The 16195-nt window shown below is 44.2% G+C and overlaps 1 protein-coding gene and 1 long non-coding RNA gene across 10 annotated transcripts in view; one reads left to right on the forward strand and one right to left on the reverse strand.

The window, feature by feature from the left end:
* The window catches only part of LOC144155851 (uncharacterized), a 1021707-nt gene that overhangs the window by 36855 nt on the left and 968657 nt on the right, over positions 1-16195 (forward strand). The gene's annotated exons all lie outside the window — the stretch shown is intronic.
* On the reverse strand, positions 346-12631 carry LOC144155843 (uncharacterized). Its single transcript, XR_013319652.1, has 4 exons — positions 12359-12631; positions 12001-12145; positions 8159-8448; positions 346-1063 (listed from the first exon to the last, which is right to left on the reverse strand). It is a non-coding gene; the product is annotated as an uncharacterized LOC144155843 (long non-coding RNA).

Below are 16195 nucleotides of genomic sequence, written 5' to 3' on the forward strand. Positions count from 1 at the left end.
AATGTTCGAGCTGAACCAACTTTCTTTACAGCAAGTTCAAGTTAGACAAGCAGTTTTTGTAACATCACCTGCGAATCTTTATGGACTTTTCGTGATGATAGTCCTTCGATTTTTTTCCCTCAATTTTAAATTTTCGGTGGCAAGCAAAGAGATTCATAAAGGCTGCTTTGCCACATTCAGCCTGGCATGTAGCTGAAGTCTCTCATTTCTATTGCCAGGCATATGGAGTCATTGCACAGACTTAATGAGTTGCTACGTTAAAGAGAGCTGCAATGACTTGACACTGAGCACTCTGTAGGCCACATGGGGAAAGTACTTAAAGTACTTGGCATCGTCTAGCAGGGTGTCTTCCAATGCCAGAAAGGGTGCAGCACAGCCCGGACTGGACATGTGCACCCAGCTTATAGAATCACTTGGCGATTGTAAGAAGATATTTTCGAAGCGCTAAAAGTCTAGGGTGATGCGACCAAAAGTTTTCTTTCTTCACATCCTTAAAATGTGTCAAGGTCACGTTTATACTTCATTGCAGTGACATTTCACTGAAATGGGCTGTTTTAATTTTCTCACACGAAGGTTGTTCCTAGGGAAGTTTTACTGCATTTGTGCCATGAGTGCGGTGCAAGCAACCAAGGTACTGTTGATGTAATAAGGCTACGCCAGGTGGACCAACAAATGTGACTCGGCACTTTTATAGGTACACAGGAATTGTTTATTTGTTCCATAATGGTGGGCATGCCTGAGTAGAGGCATGGCGAATGAGAAGAGGCACCTTGGGGCTGTGTTATTGATGACAAAGTTCGTTTGCCCTGCCACAACCTGGGAGGATCAGGAACTTGTGTTACTAGCCATTGTTAACCTGGAACCCCACTGCATTTTGATTGGGGCAACACTTCTGTCTGAAGAGGGTTCAGGTAATATCATTTTAATTAAATTCATTGCGTCGTATAAGCTCAAAGTATGCTTTGATTGGGTACTTCAAGATGTTTCTATGATCATCGATTTCATCTCAAGAATGCGTGGGAACTTTCCGCAGGTTCATTGTGCTGGTAGGTCATGATCAAGCCTGTAAAAAAGAAAAAAAAAAAAGAAAACAAATTACATATAATTGACCATGGGAGTTGAATCTGCAAAGAGCATGGGAGTTGAATCTGCAAGCAGTACTGGCGGCTCAAAAGTAAGCAATGGGCGAAAGTGAGAAATAAAGTGTCAGGGTGGCACTTAAAGGGGGGCTTGCCAGCTGAGAACAACAGAAAAAATTTGTTTTAGTCGGTATACACATCTTTGATCTGAAATATGAGCGGCCTGCGACGCGTGGAACATACTTCAATTTAATCTGATTTATCGCGCTGACGGAACAGCACGCGGAGCGGTGCGCAAATGTCACTCCGTGAGAGGAAAAAGAAGTGACGTAGCCGTCTGCCTCGAAAGCTCATCAGAAACTCGTGACGTCGCTTCACGCACACGGCCCGGTGAGCAGGGATTAAGCGCTGGCGCGTTCACGAAGTCATACACGTAGCCAGAGCTACAGGCATAACCACTTTTCAGAAATGCACTCTTGTCGAAAATTAAGTTCCACACGCAGGAAAGGAGCTGATAATAAAGCCCAGAATCTGCTGCAATCAGGTCTTCTATTGAAAGCGGTCATCAAACTTCCGCCGCAATGCTAGGCCTAACGCCTTCAGGCAGCGTATCCGCTCAGCTCCAGCGGTGGGGCAGTCGAAACAATGCCTCCTCCAGACTTCGCAGTGTTTTAACGTTCGCACAAAACGGTGAGGTCATTCCGTGGTTCTGTCACACATACCCTCCGCGCTGGAAGCGCACAAAACGGATGAATTTTGGTGTCAGTACTCTTTTAATATATAGTGTAAAGGCATGGATCAATAGGAAACCATTTTGGGTCCATTTAAATTCCTAGCACTGTGTGAACAAACCCAGGCAGTGCTGCACTCTGCCATTCGTTTTAGTAGTGCAGCTTCCAGCACCTCAGATTTGCCGTTCAATCCATGCTTGCTGGCTTGCTGGCTGCAAGACAAGCTCGTGGATTTCTATGTGCATCTTGAGAAAAAAGGGACACTGCTCCCACTGCCCCATTTTGAATCTGCCACTCCTTGCACTCTAATGTTGAATTCCAATGGCAGATTGGGAGCGGTCACCAAGTTCCGCCGCAGAGCACGCTGCTACCTCGAAGCGCAGGTGCTCCGAAACTGCCTTTGGAACGCATGTGCTCCTGTCAGAGCAAATGCCAAAGTCAATGATACAGAACGTGTGCTTTTTTTTTATATATCCTGCTTTGTTGCTGTCACTACTCACGATGTTACACATGGATGACTCGGCCTGATGCAGAAAAAAATGACTGAGACACTGCATTTTGCAGCCGTGCACCTTCTTGAGGCAGCGTGGTAATTGCTGACACGCATAAAGGACCGTCACAGGCTGCATTTTGGGTGATTCACCAATCGCGCTGGGTGCATGGCTCTTAGACTTCACTACCTTTCTTGAAGACTAATTAGAAATAAACATGGACAAAAGGCCCTATAGTACATGAGATAGAATAACCTGGGAATTCAAAGGCAAGATTGAGTTATGATTTGACGGTATTGTGATTTTGAAGAAATACGCTTACAGCACAAAGCAAGAATATATAGGAGGCGAACGAACCAGCCCATTGTGGCAAGCATGAGTGAGCGACCAAGTAATGTCACAATGAAAATTAATGTAATGCGAAGCTTTGTAGCTGCAATGGAGAAGGAGAGGGTAGCGGCACCTGATGGCCGAAATGATAGCGGCCACAATTCATTCCATGGCTGCGCAGTAAAATGCCGATGGTGGCAGCCTTGCAGTTTCTTCACCCGCAGCAGAGGACGCTAGCTTAACCTACGACGAGTGCTTGTGACATTATCTGGCCGCTCTAGATTGATTTGATTGAGTGCGGGGTTTAACGCGCCGACGCAACGCAGACGATGAGGCGTGCTGTAGTGGAGGGCTCCGGATTAATTTTGACCACCTGGGGATCTTTAACGTGTGCCGAAATATCGTACACACGGGCGTTTTTGCTTTTCGCCTCATCAGAAAAGCTGCCGCCGCGGCCGGGAATCGAACCCGCGACCTCGTGCTCAGCAGCGCAACGCCTTAGCCACTGAGCCACCGCGGCGGGTATCGCCGTGATAGGGACGCAAGGCAAGGGGGCGGAGTTCTCGTGGCTGTTAAAAAACAATTCGAATCCTTTTCACTTAACATACCGTCTGTTTTAGAAATCGTGTGGGTATCTGCTAAGCTGTCGTATCGCAGAATAATTTTCGGTGCATGCTATCGTCCACCAAATTCCTCGCTCACGTTCGTTAGCGACCTTCACGACGCTATAAACATGGTTGTATCCCGATACCCAGCATGTCCTGTTTTCTTACTGGATGATTTTAACTACCCGGGAATTGAATGGTCGGCCTCAATACCATTTTCGACACCGTTTTCATCTAGTACCCAGCAATTTATTGACTTATGCTTAGCCTTTAATTTAACACAATTAGTATCGGAACCTACGAGAGTAACGCCAACTACCGCGAATATATTGGACATTGTTCTTACAAACTGCCCTGATCTATGTTCGCAAATAACGTACATGCCCAAACCGAGTTATCATGCCCTTTTAAACTTAACTGTAACAATGCCAGTCCAAAAATGTTCCAAGAAACAAACAAAAACCATTCGAAATTATAACAAAGCCAATTTTGCGGAAATAAATAGTGAACTGCATTTATTTATAGTCGATTACTTAGATGGATTCGATGAACGATCGCTAGAATGCAACTGGGCGTTATTTAAGAACAAGATCATTGAATGAACAGAACGCTTCATACCTACTCGGGTAATATCGTGTAATCCAAACGCTGCCTGGTATAACCCAAATATTAGGCGCTTATCAAACCGAAAGAAGCGGCTGTAGCGTCTCACCAAGACATCTCACAGTATTTATAGGTGATCCTTGTACTGCTCAGCAGTCAATGAATATATCACAGCTGTCAAAACTGCAAAGCAACACTTCTTGACAAATACGATGCCTAGCTTTTTGCAAAATAACCCCAGGAAATTTTGGCGTGTTGTGGAAGATTCTTGAATTACGCTAATTGACGCAAACGGCGAACCAATGCTCGATAATGAGTGTGCTAGTGCGCTGAACAAAACATCTTCAAAGTATTTTCAGATGCTTTCTCCTCCATTTCCACCTCTTCTTTACCCAACTTTAAGGGTCGGGCCTATGTAGCGATGTAGTCTCTGCAAATTGACCCAAATGGAATAATTAAGATTATTGACTCACTTAAAATTTCTTCTTCCGCTGGCGTTGATGGTATTAATTCGAAATTCCTTAAAAGTACCAAGCACAACTGTTCTATTATCCTAGCTAAACTTTTTCAGCAATCATTAGAACAAAGTAATATCCCTGCTGATTGGGAAATAGGCAAAGTGGTACCCGTCTTTAAATCTGGAGATAAACAGTCCCCCTTCAATTACAGGCCAATATCTATCACTAGCATACCGTGTAAAATCTATGAACATATAATTTATTCTCATGTTGCCAACTTTCCTGAATCTTATTCATTTTTTGACCCCACAGCACGGTTTTCGGAAGTCTTTTTCATGCAACACCCAGTTAATTTTATTTACTAACAAGCTACACTCTATTCTTGACAATCATTCCTTTGCCGACTGCATTTGTTTTTTATTTCGCGAAAGCGTTTGATAAAGTACCGCACCCGTTACTTCTTCACAAACTAAGAAATATAGGCCTCACCAGCGACATAATCAATTGGATTAAGTGCTTCCTCGTGCATCGCCAGCAATTTGTCACAGCCAATGACACCATTTCATCTCTAGCCCGGTTATTTCAGGTGTACCCCAGGGCACTGTTCTGGGTCCCCTACTTTTTCTCATCTACATCAATGATTTGCCTGAGTGTGTCTCATCATCAGTGCGTTTATTCGCTGACGATAGTCATTTTTAGGAAGATTGATAACGATATTGACATATGCACACTCCAGTTCGACATCAATTCCATATTCCATTGGTGCAGTACATGGCAGGTGACATTAAATACTAATAAGTGCAAATCAATGCAAACTTCCCATATCGCTACTAACCCGCATCCCTATTTACTTAATGGGAAAATCCTCGAAGCTGTTACTTCATATAAATACTTGGGCGTTCATATCACTACGGACCTATCTTGGAATCTTCATATTAATTATATCACCAATAAAGCCAATCGAATGCTTGGCTATTTAAGACGTAATTTTCATTCCGCTCCTTCTTCTGTAAAACTGCTCCTTTTCCAATCCCTTGTCCGTTCACAACTTGACTATGCTTCATCTGTACGGGACCCATGTACTTAAGTGCTGAGTAACCAGCTAGAAATGATTCAGAATAACGCCGCACAATTTATTCTTTCTAACTACCAGCGAGCAGCCAGTGTTTCCAGAATGAAAACTAACTTGAATCTCCCATATCTGACGTCACGATGCAAAATTGCACGTTTGTGCTTATTCCATAAAATATATTCACACAGCATGCTTCACAACGCACTACTTACTCCCCCTTCATACGTATCTTCTCATTTAGACCATGCTCACAAAGTTGGCATTCCTACTTGCAACACTAAATCCTTTTCTCAATCTTTCATTCCACGTACCTCTAGGGACTGGAATCATCTTCCTTCTGATGTCGCTACGATTAGCAACCCAGACTTGTTTCGTTCTGGTGTGTGCTACGTCATCACCTAGATTTGTCTATGGTCTGTAGCGATACATTGGTTCCTGCCAATCCGCCTTGTTTTGCTGTTTTATTTTTATTTTTATGAGTGTTGCCAGGAACTCCAAAACTGACACGAAATTGCAACTGACCTTACAGTATTACTCCTTACAACATGTATACCTTAGCCGCATTTCTCACGCTGTAAAAGAATGATTACAACCTTATTTACTTGTTTTACGTTTGTTTTTAGAGGTGATATATACTCGTATTGTGTTCTTTGTACTGCATTTCTCTTATTTCTTGTTATGTATTTACCCACTCCCCTCTTCAATGCAATTTGCCTTGAGGGTATTCAAAATAAATAAAAAAAAATAAATTGCCCTTGGCTCGATGACAATATTGTGGTCATGGAATTTATTCACAGTTCCATGTGGTGATATATTTTATGAAACACGGTTAGAGAAAAACGTTTTTAACTAAAATGAAATGCTGGTATTCTGAGCATATTTCTGTCTGTTATTCTAGCACTGTGGAGATAATGACATGAATTGAAATTATTCTGGACAAGTTCAGGTTATGTCGTTAGTATGTCCTGAATTGTTGAATAGTACCCCATATTGGAATGAATATTCCAATTCAGAACCCACAAGTGTTGTAAAAAGTAATAATAGCTTCAGTGCAGACGGGGTATTAAAAACGTTTTGCCTTAAATAACCTAGCATACGGCCGGCATTGTTAACAATGCATTTAATGTGTAGTGTCCACGATAAGTTAGATGTTATGTGAATATCAAGGTACTTGTATGAGAAAACAGACTCTGAAGGAGCATTATTTAGAATACATAATAAAGAAGACGCCGACCACAAGAGAAAATAAAACAATGACGTTTCGGCACCCCGAACGGGAGCCTTGTTTTAGAGTGAACAAGGCTCCCGTTTGGGGTGCCGAAACGTCATTGTTTTATTTTCTCGTGTGGTCGGTGTCTTCTTTATTATGTATTTCAATGTCATTCCCGACCAGACGGGCGTCGAAGCCTCGATTTCATTATTAAGAAGCTAAAGTGATGGAGTGGTATTTACACGGGACACATGTAGGACATTGCATTTGTTAGTGTTAAGTTCCACAAGCCATTCATGACACCAGTTACCAATGACAATCAGAAATAGAAGTGGTCTGAGCAATGACCCCTCGGGTATGCTGGAGTGTAGGCCCTGAGTTGCATCCATTCATTTTAACGAATTGTGAATGTTTAGTAAAAAGACACTTATTATAGTCAATGTGTTGCTGTCATAGTTACTACAGCACAAGTCTATGACACATTTTATAGAATGTTTTGCTAAAAAATACAAAATACAGTGAGCACTAGAAGAGTGATCAAGAATACTGTGCAGACTGTAAGCAGAAGTTACCAGTTGATTTTTAACATAAGTACGATTTCTGGACTCTAAACGGTGCATGCATTCTATTGAGTCGGGTGGAAAGGAATCCATGACAGAACTTAATACCGATGTTAGTTGTTGCCATGTTTTTTTTAGCATCTGGAACGTCATTAAATATCAAGTTAGTGTGTCGTGATCTGTCTTCAAGTTAGTCCATGAAGGATGTTAGATCATCATTGTCACTAGTAAGATCTGGGAGCGGTCTTTGTGTATTTGATTGCTGATCTCCAAACAGAACGATGGCTTCACTTTTCTTACACCTTGGTCAGTCTTTTTTCAATGGCAGCCATTTTTGTTCCAATGTTCTTGTCGACTTCAGCTTTAAAGTTTGTGCTCAGCAGTGAACGTGCATGTTCAGCCGCCGAAATTTGTAATAATATTGCAGCAGCATCGGCTGGCTTGTGGGTATTTTGGCGAGATGCGGCAAAATGAGCGAGTAGGTCACATGTCCAGAATGATCCTGCCAATGCAACCATTGTCTCCTAGGCTGTTCCTGCAAACATGACACAACCCCTTCCGCCAGTTACCATTCGGCTATCTCCATTGCTGGGCGGTGAGAGCAATTTCATGTGCACCCTTTTTCACGGCAACAATGATAGCCTGTTGCGCTGTGCTTGCGAGAACAGCCTAGCAGACGATGGTCGCACTGGCGGGATCATTCTGAACATGCGAACTATTATTGCTCATTTTCCCACATTTTACTTTGATAAAGTGCTGACCCACCCGCCGGCCGATGCTCCCGTGATATTAAAGTTTGGCAACTGTACATCCTTAATTGAAACATTAGCTTTGTTTGCTTAGCGGGATCGTCAGGTAAGCATTCAGTGTTTGCAAGTGATTTAGAACATGTCTTAGGATTTGGGTTAGCCTCAACACTACAGTAAACAGGCTGTAGAAAAACAATCCCAGTGTCACATTAAACCCATGGGCTTGGGGTAACCGCACTTCTTCACATAAAATTTAAATGATGTACACACCTGCAATGCTTGAAGGATGCAATTGTTGACGATGCTGCTCTCATGCTCACTGAAGTTGAGATTTGGATGTTGAAAGGTGATGACATTGACTATGCGCTGACGCATAGGTGAAGACTGGGAGGGCGCATGCAGGACCCGTGCAAGGACAGAATCCCAGGACAATGCATCAGTTACGATGGGCAAGCTGCCACCATTGTAGCTCGGCTCTCACAATAACAGCAATGCAGAAGGGGGCAGGCGGGACCACAAGACGATGCAGACAGCCAGCTTTCCAGACTTTGGAACATTGCCTGTAATGCGCCAAGGATGTGATTTGAAAGCATGTTGATGGTATGGATTCTGTGCCTACTGAGTCATACGCAACCAGAAAGTGCTGCTAACTGCATGTAACCGAAACTGGAGCTTTATATAACAAAGAAAAATATGCATTTCTAAGTACTGGGGATAAAACCTGGACACTAGATTCGAAGTGGGAATTGTAGCAATTACAGCTCTCTGCGGTAATTGAAGCACAAGTGTGGTGTCTTACGTGTAAGACGTACTAGCTGTCATCAAGTTTGCTTCTGCTACATGGAAATCATCGTGGGTAGAGATTTTTTGCTCACTGGAAGGAGCAAGAGCAGGAAAAACAAGCTCTTGTTACGTTTATCTTGAGAGTTATGTGGTGTTAGGAAAACTGCCCCTGGCCCGTACCATATGTGAGATTGCCAATGGTGAATAGGCGAACTTCTGGCCGCACATAAGTGGATTCTCACCTGGTGTTAAGAAAGTAAAATAGCACTAGACCTGTACCTCCCCATACACTGCAGACTCATGCGAGAAATTAACCAAGAATGAGTAACAGCTGTGTGCTACAAGCTAAAAATTCCAGCCAGCTTGCTGGCTTTTTTTTTACAGCACAACAAACAGCTAGCATAAATGCCTGCACATGGCAAGGGGGATGCCCTACAAGAAACACAGGAGGGCCTGCATTATTGCTCGTGTGTGTGCCACAATTCTTGGGGCAATGCATGGTGGTGAATGTATGTACAAATGAGTGTCAGCCATAATTTGAAAATGATTATAATTTTTGTATCTCACCACGTTTTGTCCAAATTACCGTCACACCATGCCATGCGTTTTCTCTTTTTTTGGTTGCCTTTTTTTTCAAGAATATGGCGTGTATGATATACAAATGATGAGTGAATGAAACAACCAAACGAAGTGCAAAAAATATGCCTTTAGGTACCTTGCAATGCATGGTCACCATGACCTGCTCCTCATGTCTTCACTAACCTGGGCGGCACAGTCGCGAGTGGGTCTTCAGAGACAGTAGTGGTGGGTCGTCCTACTGTGTTGATGACTACTGTAAGAGGCATTATGAGGGGTGGAGGCCCAACTCAACTTCTCATGAGACAGTGCTGGATGAACAGACGGCATGTCATTCTCCCCTCTATTGAAGAGTGAGGTCCTGATCCCTGAAGACCAGAATCCCCTCTCCTCAGAAGGGGCACTGCACTCTTTGTCAGTGAGGTAGGCATGTGTTCGCGTGTGCATGAGTACACCCACCCCCTGTCATCCTACTCCATGCTTTTGTGGAATTTTTTAGCCGAGGATCTAACTCTGAATTCTGAAACAAATCCTTTCAGCAGTGACTTACACACCACGACTAAACATTTTCAAGCTTTTGTTGTTATCCATGCCATTATCCTGGTGTGAGTAGAGAAACTCCCATTCAACTTTAGCCCTGAAATCTAGGGAACAGTTGTATAGTTCAACAAAATTTCGGTGTAACCAAAATACTGAACAGTTATGTGCACCGGTCACACAGTCCAGAAATGTCACATACCCGACAATCGTAGGAATAAAAACGTTTCGTTATTAAAGCCTCAATAATGAGCTCTGTGGTCATTCCAGAACAACCAGAGAAGCTTGTCATGTATAGACCTATTACAAACTGACATGTAAAGAGGCGTCATGTCGTTTTTGGAAACACTGGCTACGTGGGCATTTTGAAGGCCTTCAGAGCACATTGTCTACCTAGTGGCACATCGTCTGCACATATGGCGCACTTGTAAGTAAGTAATCAACTATCATTTCAAAGTTCCCGTGCTGCACAGGTATTACACAGTCACTTGTACAGATTTTGTTTGACTTAATTTAGAATGTGGGAGCTGCCTGAAACAACTCATGACCAAACAAGCTTCAAATGGATTGCATTCACAAAAGTTGGGGTGCCAAAGCTGGGACGTGGTGATCAACATGCCCTTGAACCAGAGGGAAGGGTGGGATAATGTGGAACTGTCCTCGAAAATAAAAGTGCACTTACAGTTTGAGCAATTTTGCCTGCTCTGGCAAATATATTATGTAATTCTAAATTTACCTTTCTTAGATTAAGTTCCTTTTTTAATGTCACCTCTAGACAAGGTACTTCGCCACTCGTAAAAGCTTCGGAGCTTAAAGGGACCCAGAAAAGCCTTCTGTAAAAGTTACAAAAGGCCTGCATTGTCACGTAGCACCAATATAGCGATGCAATGCCGTTGGAATTATTGATCTACATTCAGTATTAGCTGCGCCAGAAGCAATTAAAGGCACCTCTCCCCACTTGCCGATCGACTCCTCCTCCCTCTCTGCCTCCTTCAAAGCAGCTAGCTACATTCCTGCGCCTAGGCTCGCGTCAATCACTGCGGACCCGCCTTTGCCTCGGGATCGCGCAGGAAGGAGGAAGAGCAGCCGGAAGCCAATGGCAGTGACGCCGCCGGCGGCCGACCTTGCCGGCGATTGGGCGAATCAGGGGGCGCCTTCGCCGTTGCGTCAGCAGCGATCGCCGTTGCGTCACCCGCGGTCGCCGTTGCGTCAGCCGCGGTCGGCTCGCTGCGGCGTCGCGCTCGTCGGCTGAGAAAAGCGATCTTCAAAAATTGTTTACAAATTATCTGTACAACGTATGGGGCTCACACTTGGCTCAAAAATCCCCCGTTATGTGTTCTACCACCTGAATGCATTTGATTGCCACCTTCACAAAGCTTTTCGGGGTCCCTTTAATGGCGACTTGTAGTAAAAAACCTCTGAGTGAAGTTGCATTGCCATGTTTTCAGAGGCAATATCTGTTGTTATTCAAACTTGGAACCCCCCCACCCCCTCAAAAAAAAAAAAAAAAAAAACTTTCAATGTTATTGTGCGCATGAAAGAACAGGCAGTGGGTTGGGCAATGCAAAAGCACTTAATTAAACAGAGTTTGAGTTCATGGGGTCATACTCTCATGCTGATGATTGCTTACATGTCTTGTTCGCTTTTTCCTACCTGTACTGTGGTGTTTATAAATAAAAATGCAGTTAAAAGCACTTCATTCCTTTAACGCCATCACGTTGTGAATTTCTAGAGACTATATGCATTGCTATTAAAACAGTGGAGCCAATTCCTTCCGACTTGTTTACTGTTCACACTGAGTTGATGTTTTTCGTGTAGCTCACCGAAATCGCTGCATGTGGTTACCCCGTCAGTTTGAGTGCACCATCATGATGAAATAAAACTAGTGGTAACTGTAATTTCTTTGGTGTAGTTTGCATTCTTATAATTTTGTGATTGAGGCATCTAACATGCCTTTCTCTTTGTCGAAAGTTGGCAGGATATTGGCACGAGGAAGTATTGTTTCATTGTCTAGAGACGGTGTCTAGAGACATTGTCTAGAGAAGGATGTAAGACAGCACATATGATTAAATAAACATCCGTGTTTTGCTTACTTCGTGTTTCTTTCCGCCTGTCTTGTATATGCGTTTATTTTCTGGGCACTTTTAGTGTATGGTTCACGCTGTACGACTCCTGAATAACAACGTGAGCTTGCTTTCCACAGTCAGTTTGCTTACTTGAAGCGGCGAAGCAACAGCTGCAAACACTGTCAGGATGCCTGGTCATTCTTTCGGTGATCAGGTTTTCCCAACTGTGGTGCTACTCTTCCATCTTGAACGGCCTCTGCCCGCTGCAGACGCTCCACGTGCTGCAAGCTTGGGGCTTCAAAAGAAAAAGAAACAGCGCATGTGGTAGCACAAACTATTGTGATGGCTTCGTGCAACTGATAAGCATCTCTGCAGATGAATGCAACACGACTAAACCCCGGCAGGTTGGCACAACAAACACGGCACCAAAAATGCTCGTGCATGAAAACGCAATCTATGACAAGATATGGCTAATGTTACTACAGAGAAAATTAGCAGCTTTACAAACCTGATTTTTGTTCAGCTATCACGGTGAACCGGAAATTTCGGTCCAGCATTTTACCTGTAGATGCTTCACGCAACCTTTCCGAAGCGAAAGCAGCGTTGAGGTACTTCAAATTGAACGACTAATGTCACCTTTTCAGCTGTCTTCAACACTGGGTTCAAGTCTCACGACGTTGTCTCAGATTTGAGAACTTTGAACAGCACAACTGATGAGGAAAGAGCAGTCTATCCTGCCATAAGATCCTGTAGGAGCTATGTCTCAGCACTGCGAGTACAGTCTCCATCTTGACCATTGTGACCCAGCACAGAAGCCTGGCCACAATGATATTAAAAAGTAAACTGCAAAGAAATTTTATTTTAGACGCAAAAAACCATACCCTCTTAGTTGCCTACTGTTTTAAAAGAATCATCAACAATAAGTTAAAAACAAAACCTAATATAAAAAGATCTAAACCCAGGCAACCCTGTACAAGTGGCGTTGTTAAAGTCAAGCAACACTAAAAAAATTTAATTATTTGTAAAATATATTTATATCGGCGTATGCAAATTTTTGTTTTATTGCTAAATTTACACTTCGTTTAATAAAATGTTAAAAGATGTCAAAAGCAGTTCGAAAACTTGGCCACCACAAAGGTTGCGAAAGTCTGGCCACAACAGCTAAACTTATTTAAAGATGATTGTTTTGTCAGATACCAAATTAAGTGTGTCGGCATAGTGTCTGACCACACAATAAATGCCTTTTACCAACATCAACACTAACGTTGACCACCACCCTCTTTACCGCTTGGGGCGTTACGAGACGAAAGGACCAAAATGAGCCATGGCATTTATTTTGGCGCCAAATTTATATACAACTTGAGACGCAAGTGGTATTTCAAATCACATTGGTCGTATATTAGAAGTATGGATGATAATAAATTCCGTGGAGGAGTGAATAGGCCTCCTGCGCTGGAGTTTTGGCGACATGCAGCGCCCCTAGCGGCCGACGCCTCTGGGTAGTACAAAAGCAGACGACCCTCGCCGCCCCCCATGTGTTTTCAATTGCAAGCCAGAGTGAAAATTGGTTGTGGCGCTTTGTGGCGTGTTTAAATGACTGCATACTGTATGAAATAGCCCTTAAAGTAGCTGCAGAGGCTAAATAAAATAATATCCGCTAAAAGAAGCCGATTTGTCGGCCTTCTTTTGAGCGAGCTGTCGCGGTGGTCGCGGCGTGGGACAATATCGCCAGGTCGGGTGGTTTAACTGTTTGACGACAGTTACAGTTTTTTCTTCTTGCGTGCGGTCGACAAAGAAAAGTTCACGAGTAGCATAAACACGGAACGCTGCTCGTCTTACATCCTGAGGTAACTGCAAAAAGTTGCTTCATCGGGAGCATGCAAGCGAACGCAAGAATTGCGCAGCCGACTCAGCTGACACTGCTGGCCTGGCATCGCCTTTGAAACGAGTGGAAATTTTGTTTCGTATTTTCGCAGACTAAATGATTCTTGCGTAACGTTTTACGCCGCACGATTTACGAACGGCAGGGTACATGTATACTAGTGAGTAGGTGGGGCAATAGCGCCAAATAAACAAATTAAGCAATATTAAAGGACCCAAAACATGCACCAAATCACACGCCCGCTGCCTGCAGAGATGTGTACTTCTATAACATCACATAACACAGCTAGCATAACATAACACAGCCGCATACACGGCGCGGGGCCCCGAATATTTATATACGATCATCACTGACTGTGTTGGTTTTCTAGTGCAGGGGTCGTCGAATCTGGACGCCGACACGCCAGTTTTGACTTCAAATGAAGTTAGACAGCGAGACAAGAACAGAGAATTGGCGTCCTCCAGTTGAATTCCCCCCCCCCCCCCCTATCTTCACACTTCGCCAGATTATTGTCAACTATTATTAGAAATTCGCTGAATTTTTTCTCTGTGCATTCAATTCCCCCCTCCTCCTCCTCCCCCCCCCCCCCCCCCCACCCCCTGATTTGCCGCCAGCCCTACGCCGTGTCGGCTGCATGGAACTCGGCCGTTGCTGACCCTCATTCTAGCCTATTAAGTGCGAACTGGGAATGTATGCTGCAAGAGCGTAATTAAGTAAAGTGAGAGCAAACAATTAAGGAAGGCGAGGGGCCTCTATAGTTGGCCCGACCACTTTGTTTTACGGCCACTAATTTCGGAATAGAAAACAGATTTCACACTTCTGACGGTCGCGGCATTTTGTCACTGAGACACGCAACAAAACGGCAAGCTAACGCTGCACCATGTATTCGTAACGGCGACGCAAACGAGCGCTGTTTAATGAAAGTGCACACATAGTGTGCAGGTACGCAAAAGAGCGGCGCACCGCAGCAGGCGAGCCTGCGGTCCGCCGGACTCGCTGGCTTTTTAAAGCGCGATCATCACCGATTGCTTCACTCTTCTTTTTTGATCGGCTGTTTTTGAGAAGTCTTTGTCACCTGGAGTATTAGTTTAAAACTAGAAATTTTATTTAAAATTTCACTTCGTACGACCATCGATCGGTGAACCTGCGAGTAGCAGACGCCGTCACGGTCCCGGCACTTTCGTCGGCGCTGTAAACGTGTTTAGCGCTGCAAAGCTTTTTCCCCTAATGCCAAGTTGATCGCCAGAAGATATCGGATTCGTCGGGTATGGGCTGGTGTCTATGTCGCAAAACAATCTGGACCATTGAGCTCATTTTGCTTCTGTCAACACGGGATCCTATGGGACCCGCGCAGCTTTGTACTACCCGGAAGTACTGCCCGGAAGCCGCTTGCGCAGCGCCCCCTGGGCAGCGCAGGAGGCCTATTGAGAAAATTTGGATGTAAAGAATGAATCCGGACGTCGAAGGGCTGAAACGTGGAAGCCTGTGGGCCTTGCAGTGGGCATAAATAGGCTGCCGCTTATGATGAGGAAAAGTCTGTTCATGCATTGCTTACAACAGAATAAAGAGCTCAAATTGCGGGGATGTTCGAACTGTCAGTACTTTGCATAAAAAAAAAGATCACAGTTTAGTCCATTGTGTTTTTTTGTGGCACATGGAACTATCTGGAATAGTTCAAAAGTGGAAAATGCTGGGCACGTTGGTTCATACTGTGCAAAAAGAACCAGCGAAAAAAGACGCAGGACACGAGAAGAAGGAGCGCAAACACGCCGCTGGACTAACAACTGATTTATTTCTGAAAAACAAGGCATTTATATGCGATTCCCGCGCACGCGCACACTTTGGCCAACGTGAGGAAACGTGGTTACGTAGATAAAAACAGAAAATCTTTATCCGTTAAGATCATCGAGGGATCGCTGACACAAGTCTCCTTATTTTTTCTTATAAAAAATGCCTCGAGTAGTTCTCGCTCGCGTCTCGATTTTCCCCGGCCTGCAGTGCTGGCAAGGTGAAACTGGGGAGTACAATCCTGGAAGTTTTTCACGTGTAAAGCTAGATTGATACCCGTGCCTGAGCCCTAAGTTGTCCGATGAAACCTCAGCCGATCATTAAGGCAGGCACCCGTTTGCCCGATTTATATTTTTTTCGCTGGTTCTTTTTGCACAGTATCTGGAATAGGTACTGTTGTGGCCAGAATAATTTTCACACATTAGAGAGTTTTAGCAGTTTGTATGCTCCGTGTTGTACGTGGTTACCGTGTTGACCGGGACCCGTCTGGGCACTTGCACATTCGACACGGTGGGGGGATTTGTTCCGCGGGCAGGCCCTCGCCATGCTCGTGCAGTCGTCATGGTGAGGTACGTGCGCCTCTTCGCCCTTCATCCTCGCCCTTCCGCGCGTCAGGCGCAGTCGGGTCCTGGTAAACCCGGTACCAACGTAAACAACGGAACAGACGTGCTGCTA

Source organism: Haemaphysalis longicornis, unplaced genomic scaffold, assembly GCF_048455015.1.
Source record: "Haemaphysalis longicornis isolate Haplotype H1 unplaced genomic scaffold, Haemaphysalis longicornis Haplotype H1 scaffold_1, whole genome shotgun sequence".
Taxonomy (NCBI): domain Eukaryota; kingdom Metazoa; phylum Arthropoda; class Arachnida; order Ixodida; family Ixodidae; genus Haemaphysalis; species Haemaphysalis longicornis.